Source organism: Dendropsophus ebraccatus, chromosome 1 (genome assembly GCF_027789765.1).
Source record: "Dendropsophus ebraccatus isolate aDenEbr1 chromosome 1, aDenEbr1.pat, whole genome shotgun sequence".
NCBI classification, from domain to species: Eukaryota; Metazoa; Chordata; class Amphibia; order Anura; family Hylidae; genus Dendropsophus; species Dendropsophus ebraccatus.
Genome location: NC_091454.1, coordinates 163,488,270 through 163,497,116, shown reverse-complemented (window position 1 = coordinate 163,497,116; position 8,847 = coordinate 163,488,270).

Below are 8,847 nucleotides of genomic sequence, written 5' to 3'. Positions count from 1 at the left end.
TACTGCTACCCCCAACATACTATACTGTGTGTCCACCATACTACTGCAACCCCCAACATACTATACTGTGTGTCTGCCATACTACTGCTACCCCCAACATACTATACTGTGTGTCAGCTATACTACTGATACCCCCAACATACTATACTGTGTGACCGCCATACTACTGATACCCCCAACATACTATACTGTGTGTCAGCTATACTACTGCTACCCCCAACATACTATACTGTGTGTCCACCATACTACTGCAACCCCCAACATACTATACTGTGTGTCTGCCATACTACTGCTACCCCCAACATACTATACTGTGTGTCAGCCATACTACTGCTACCCCCAACATACTATACTGTGTGTCAGCCATACTACTGATACCCCCAACATACTATACTGTGTGTGTCAGCCATACTACTGCTACCCCCAACATACTATACTGTGTGTCAGCCATACTACTGCTACCCCCAACATACTATACTGTGTGTGTGAGCCATACTACTGCTACCCCCAACATACTATACTGTGTGTCCACCATACTACTGCTACCCCCAACATACTATACTGTGTGTCAGCCATACTACTGCTACCCCCAACATACTATACTGTGTGTCCACCATACTACTGCTACCCCCAACATACTATACTGTGTGTCAGCTATACTACTGCTACCCCCAACATACTATACTGTGTGTGTCAGCCATACTACTGCTACCCCCAACATACTATACTGTGTGTCCGCCATACTACTGCTACCCCCAACATACTATACTGTGTGTCAGCTATACTACTGCTACCCCCAACATACTATACTGTGTGTCCACCATACTACTGCAACCCCCAACATACTATACTGTGTGTCTGCCATACTACTGCTACCCCCAACATACTATACTGTGTGTCAGCCATACTACTGCTACCCCCAACATACTATACTGTGTGTCAGCTATACTACTGATACCCCCAACATACTATACTGTGTGACCGCCATACTTCTGCTACCCCCAACATACTATACTGTGTGTCAGCTATACTACTGATACCCCCAACATACTATACTGTGTGTGTCAGCCATACTACTGCTACCCCCAACATACTATACTGTGTGTGTCAGCCATACTACTGCTACCCCCAACATACTATACTGTGTGTCCACCATACTACTGCTACCCCAACATACTATACTGTGTGTGTGAGCCATACTACTGCTACCCCCAACATACTATACTGTGTGTCAGCCATACTACTGCTACCCCCAACATACTATACTGTGTGTCCACCATACTACTGCTACCCCCAACATACTATACTGTGTGTCCACCATACTACTGCTACCCCCAACATACTATACTGTGTGTGTGAGCCATACTACTACTTACTCTAACTACTTTAATAAAAACAAAAAAAGGGGAAAAATTGGCATCATCGCATGTGTAATTGCACTATTAAATTATCACCTTCCTAAACTCGCATGGTATACAGTGTTTGCAAAAAAAACAAAAAAAAAAAACAAGTAATGCAGTGGTACCTTGGTTTAAGAGTAACTTGGTTTAGGAGCGTTTTGGTTTAAGAGCTCACAGTTTTTCAAAATTGTGACTTGGTGTAAGAGCTCCCTGTACTGGGTGGGAGGGGGAGTGGGGGAGGGACATGGTCTGCATAGCGGGGTCTACAGCACTGTACTCTGACCCAGGAAGTCTCCCTCACCTTCCAATCATAGCAGATCCACCTCAGGCTGGGGCTTACATCAGGGGACAGGACTGTGGAGGTAATCTCTTCATAGCTGTAACCCCTCTCTCCCCGGACAGAGAGCGCTGCATGTATATGCCTACATCTCCCTGCTCATTCCATCATGCTCCCTGCAGTCTCTGTCCGCCCTTGAGTTTCCCATCCTCTCCATTACTGTACAGTAACTTATAATATCACATATCCTGCTGTTTCTGAATGTTTGTTTCATCTGTTTTACATGTTATTCAGAATAATAAATCATTATTTTGGGGGTGTGGAACCAATTGTCTGCATTTCTATGATTTCTTATGGGAAAATTTGCTTTGGTATAAAAGAGTGGATTTGGAATACAAGCGCGGTCCTGGAACGAATTATGCTCGTAATCCAAGGCACCACTGTACATGCAAACACGGTACCGAAAAGCTGCAGACCATGGTGCACAAAAATAACTCTCAGACAGCCCTACAGGTTGAAAGATTAAAAAAGTTATGGCAATCAGAATACAGCAATTTTGAACAGTCTTAAAATTGGGGAGCATTATATCTGCAGTCGGGGGGGGGGGGGGGGGGGGGGGGAGGGGGGGCAGCATTATATTGAATTATTATGGGGGTTATATGCTAAGTACCGAAATGGTATCAAGTATCAAAATAAAAAAGTTGGTATTGGTATTAAACTCAAAAATCTGGTTTCGTGACATCACTAATGTATATAATGGCATGCACTGTGTGATGTGTGTGCGTATATATATATATATGTGTGTGTGTGTGTGTGGGGTGGGTGTATATATGATGTCATGCTTTTTGTGCATTAGGTCCTCCTGTTCACATGAAAAAAATGTTCTAAGGGTGCCTTAACACACACTGGATCTGCAGCGGATGATTTGATTTGGAGCCTCTTCATAGAGGGCAGGGAATTCCCACCCACTGGGGGCGGGCCGGTTGACCTCCAGTGCTTCAGCACGGCCTGGTACCGCTGGATAGAATGGCGCCATACACAGGAACCGGGCCGCGGTTCCTCATGACGGCGCCGTTCTATCGGTGTGTTAAATTCAAGAGGATGTTCCTGGTGGTACATCCTCTTTAAAGGGGTGTTCTCACCTGCTAACATGCAGCACACAGCAGTGAACTGAATTTCTGTAGACGAGAAATTTCCTTTAAAAAAAAAAAACATTCTAAACATTCTATGCTGTTTGCATATGGTGCCACTAAACGATTGCATATGTGACTGGCAATGTGCATGCATCGTTGGTAACATACACGGGTTTATGCAAAGTCGCTGTACTAATGTTAAAGGTTTGGCGCTGGTTGTGTCTTTGTATGTAGGGTGGGCCCCTAGAATCAGTTTCCCTGGTGGGCCCAAGGTACCCAGTCCGACACTGATTGGGTCTGATGCATAGCGCTCTCCTTCATGGCTGCCATCATTTCAGCTCAGTGTGAACCAACCTCTATTAGTGAGATCCCACTGATCCTTGTCCAGCATAGGAGAGCTCTATGTGTATCAGCCAATGTGGCCTTGTGCAAGTGGTGTTACAGTGTGTGTAGGTGTTATTAGTCACTATAGATCTTCCTATGAAGTTTGGCCACTAGGTGTCACTACCTTTAGCTCCACTGCCGGTTTTGTCAATGAATGAGTGTCAATAATTATTGCAATTGTGACAGTGACTGGGAAGTGAGGGCCAGAGTATCAAAGCTCTGCTCCCATGCTGCCACAGCGCAGGCGGCAACAGACATCAAGAGATACAGAGGCTGAACCAATCCTATATACTTTGGGGGCCATTTATGAAGGTTATGGCCGGGCGTACACCAGGTAGAAGATGCAGATTCGCCCCCACTCCCTGATGGGCGGGCGGTGGGGTGACAAGGCGGCGAGGAGGCATGGCCTCCTCAGCACCTCATTTATCATGCTTTACACCTGCCCGTAAATCATTATCCAAATCTACACCTGATGGAAGCAAGTGCAGATTTGGTACACCACATGGCTTAGTGAATTTGGCCTGGAAAAAGGGGACCCTCAGATTCCCCCTCCCTGTGGATTAAGGCCACAGAGCATGCTCAGACACACGTATCATACAAAGCATAGGGCCTGGAGAGGTTCATTGTATCTATGACCAAGGCTTGCTGTAAATCATGGTACTCAAAATGCCTTGGAGGCAAGGTGGCAACCCCATAATAATGTACTGTAAATAAAATCAAAGAAAAAAAAACTAAGAAAATAAAAGTAGATTCCTCTACAGCAGGGGTACTCAACAACTTTTACTGAAGGTCCACTTACCGGGGTCTATTGTCAGGTGAAGGTCCGAGCTGAGCATCAGTAGGAAACGCGTTTTGTTACTTTTCACTAACATTGTTGAACTATTTACATACACTTGCTTATTAGTGGGAAAACTGGCATTTTGTTCTCTTTCACCAGCCCTTATAAATTAGGCACAATGGGGGTGACTGCCCCAATAGTATATAGCCCCCCTGTGCGCTCTCCCCCAGTAGTATATACCCCCCCCTGTGCGCTCTCCCCCAGTAGTATATAGCCCCCCTGTGCGCTCTCCCCAGTAGTATATAGCACCCCAGTGCGCTCTCCCCAGTAGTATATAGCCCCGCATGCGCTCTCCCCCTGTAGTATATTGCCCCCCCATGCACTCTCCCCCTGTAGTATATAGCTCCCCCGTACGCTCTCCCCAGTAGTATATAGCACCCCCGTGCGCTCTCCCCCGGTAGTATATAGCCCCCCCCCCCCCCGTGCGCTCTCCCCCGGTAGTATATAGCCCCCCCCGTGCGCTCTCCCCCGGTAGTATATAGCCCCCCCGTGCGCTCTCCCCCTGTAGTATATAGCCCCCCCGTATGCTCTCCCACATAGCCCCCCTGTGCACTCTCCTCCTCCCACATAGCCCCCCTGTTTGCTCTTCCCCTTGGATACAGCATGTGACATTAAAAAAACACACACACTTTTACTCACCCTGGTCTGGCGTTTCCTCTTCTCTTCCCTCTTGTGGCTACACTGCAGCGGTCACAAGAGGCTGTTTTCCCCTGTCCTGGTGCCAGCGCAGTAACGTCGCTCGAGCGTCGACACCAGAAGGGGAGTGCAGCCTCTTGTGACTGCTGCAGCCACAAGAGAGACTGATAGGGAGGGAGCTAATGGCTCTCTCTGTCAGTGCTGCCGCCGCACGGTAAATATGAACGCTCGTTACAAGCGCTCATAATTACTGTGCAGGGAGCAGAGCTGCAGCAGGGGTCCGGACAGCTGGCCGCGGTCCGTCAGTTGAGGGCTCCTGCTGTACAGCAAGGGTGCACTACAGTCTGTGACCCATTATATTGCTGTATATAGCCCCTAAACAGACATTTCTATTCATTGTCTCAATAGTTCACAAACAGGTGGCTGTCATTAGACAGATGTATGCTCCTGATTGACTGGATGCAGATTTTTTTATTCTTGGATTGGACATATAAAATACTGTACATGCCAGGCCCCTCTGCTGGTTGTTCAAATGTATTGTTATTAGAAGAGGAGCAACATGCAGCTCTGGAGCATGGGAAGCTAAGGCTGTGTTAGGCTAATCAGGGCTGTGAAGTCCGAGTGGGAGCTAGTTTTGTACTAACTCTTACTCCAGCTTTAAAATAAAAATAGCATTTAAAACAATAAAGATGTTAGGCTTAATGCTCCACGCTCCCTCTGTGTCACCAGTGTCCCACATTGACTGCAGAGTCTCGTCTTGGGGGTCACAAGATTATCTTGGAAGTGGAAGATTTGCAGTCAGCAGGGGACACCTGTGAAACCAGAGGATGACACCAGGGCAGTGCAGAGAGGGAAGCATAGGAGGATTATTGTTTTATATACACCAGCAGCAATATATGTTAAAAAAAAAAAAAAAAAAAAAAAAAAAAAGACTGACCGCCAGACAACCCCTTTAACTCAATGAAAGAGAACATGGTGTCTTTATTACTTCTCTTGCACCAGTTTCTGCCAGTTTAATGCAAAGAGTCGAGTGAATAATAGCACAGTAAATTTTTCTATTCTGTTACAATGCTACGATGTGCATGCACTGGTGTGCTGTCAGGTATCTCCTCTCTACAGTATAGTGTGATACTACATGTCCTGTACTGCTGTGTGTGTCTAGTATCTACTACCTACAGTACAGTGTGATACTACATGTCCTGTACTCCTGTGTGTCTAGTATCTCCTCTATACAGTACAGTGTGATACTACATGTCCTGTACTGCTGTGTGTGTCTAGTATCTCCTCCCTACAGTATAGTGTGATACTACATGTCCTGTACTGCTGTGTGTGTCTAGTATCTCCTCCCTACAGTATAGTGTGATACTACATGTCCTGTACTCCTGTGTGTCTAGTATCTCCTCTATACAGTACAGTGTGATACTACATGTCCTGTACTGCTGTGTGTGTCTGGTATTTCCTCTCTACAGTACAGTGTGATACTACATGTCCTGTACTGCTGTGTGTGCCTAGTATCTCCTCTATACAGTACATAGTGATACTACATGTAATGTACTGCTGTGTGTGTCTTGTAGTATCACACAAGACACACACAGCAGTACATTACATGTAGTATCATACTGTACTGTATAGAGGAGATACTAGGCACACACAGCAGTACAGGACATGTAGTATCACACTGTACTGAATAGAGGAGATACTAGGCACACACAGCAGTACAGGACATGTAGTATCACACCGTACTGTAGGGAGGAGATACCAGACACACACAGCAGTAGAGGACATGTAGTATCACACTGTACTGTAGGGAGGAGATACTAGACACAAACAGCAGTACAGGCATGTAGTATCACACTATACTGTAGGGAGGAGATACTAGACACACACAGCAGTACAGCACATGTAGTATCACACTGTACTGTATAGAGGAGATACTAGACACACAGGAGTACAGGACATGTAGTATCACACTGTACTGTAGGGAGGAGATACTAGACACACACAGCAGTACAGGACATGTAGTATCACACTGTACTGTAGGGAGGAGATACTAGACACACACAGCAGTACAGGCATGTAGTATCACACTGTACTGTAGGGAGGAGATACTAGACACACACAGCAGTATAGGACATGTAGTATCACACTGTACTGTAGAGAGGAGATACTAGACACACACAGCAGTACAGGCATGTAGTATCACACTATACTGTAGGGAGGAGATACTAGACACACACAGCAGTACAGCACATGTAGTATCACACTGTACTGTAGGGAGGAGATACATGTGCTGTACTGCTGTGTGTGTCTAGTATCTCCTCTCTACAGTATAGTGTGATACTACATGTCCTGTACTGCTGTGTGTCTTGTATCTCCTCCCTACAGTACAGTGTGATACTACATGTGCTGCTCTGTACCTGTGCCAAAATGAGTTGCTCCTTTGGGCACCAGGTGAGGGCCTCTTCATTTTATTTATTTGGGACCCTGTGTGATCTTCACAGGACCTGAAAATGCTCCAGTCATCTACATAGAAAGAAATTTAGAGTCTCTTGTAGCTTTATCTGACTGTTGTATGTAAGGAGTTGCTGTATCCTTATTAGTTCGCTGCCTATTTTCCTTTAAATTAATTTTTTTTTTCATTTTGGGGAATTCAGAACCAATTACCAGTTTTCCTATAGAGTTTTGGTCTCAACATACAATGGTTTCAACATACAATGGTCTTACCAGAACCAATTAAAATCTTATGTTGAGGGTCCACTGTATATATTTATTTAGGGTGCGTTCACACCTACAGGATCTGCAGCAGATCTGCAGCAGATCCTGTAGGTGTGAACGCACCATTAAAAAAAAAATTATATATATATTTTTTTTAACTGCCAGATTTATACGACAGTCTGTTAGACAACTGTTCAAATTTTGCCTGCTGATGTTAAAAAAAAACCCTATCATACTGAGATTGTTTAGTTATTCATAATCAATAGCTGCCAAAGTCCATTCCAATTAGATTCTACCTTTCATTTTCCAAGGAGTCTGTGAAGAATGAAAAATAGAATTTGATTGGTTGCTAGGGGCAACTGAGACAGTTCTACTTTCCACCACTTTGATAAATCTTCCTCCATAAATCGTAGTTTACTCTCTATGCAAATGAGGCGGTTTAGTGCACCTGGGATGGAATCGCCACCCCCAGTGCACCAATGAACCACGTCCAGCTTGTCCCTTCTAATAAATATTGAAGCAGCGCTCTGCAGTGGCATCACTGCCTGCCTCTGTGAATGAATATTCATCCAGCGCTCATCACTGTATAGTGCAGGATGAATATTCATTAAAAGAGGCAGGCAGTAACATCACTTCAGAGCATCGCTCCAATATTTTTTAGAAGGGGTGAACCGGCTGAGGGTGGTAGGGACTTCCCGGTTGAAAGGTAAGGAAACTATCAACACCCTCGGTGCACCAAGCACTATAGGGACATAACTGCAGGTTAGCCTCCTGTTAGTTTCTCTTTAAGTCATTGGTCAATATCGTCATATTTGCCAGGCCTATAATATATATATATATATATATATATATATATATATATATATATATATATATAGGTATCTCGGTTTTCGAACTTAATTGGTTCTGGAAGGCAGTTTGAGAACCAAGCCATAGGAAATAATGTAATGTGTTTAATTGGTTCCAGCACCCAACAATAATTAGTACAGTACCCATATACTACATTGTACAGTGCCCAGTATAATCCCTACAGGACAGAACAGCACTATACTGTACAGGACATTACAGAGCAGCACTATATACAGTACAGGACATTATACACAAGAAACATTCAACAAAACAATTATATTACAGTATTAGCCAACTCTTCACTCATCCTTTACTGTATACCAGCACTGTAACATATATGAGATGGTGGTGCACTGACTGTACTACTACTGTACTGTATATGCACTCCAGCAGTCTTATATAGTACTGTACTGTATGTGAAGCCTCACCAGTGCTAAACTCACCAGGTATAACCCTCCCTCCACGCTCGCAAAAATGTTCAGATACCGAGTACTTTAAGACTGGGCGCCCGAAAAGTGTTTGAGAACAGAGGTACCACTGTGTGTATATTATATATATACACACACAAACATACATATTTTTAACCTGCAATCCTGCATTTTACATACACCTTCA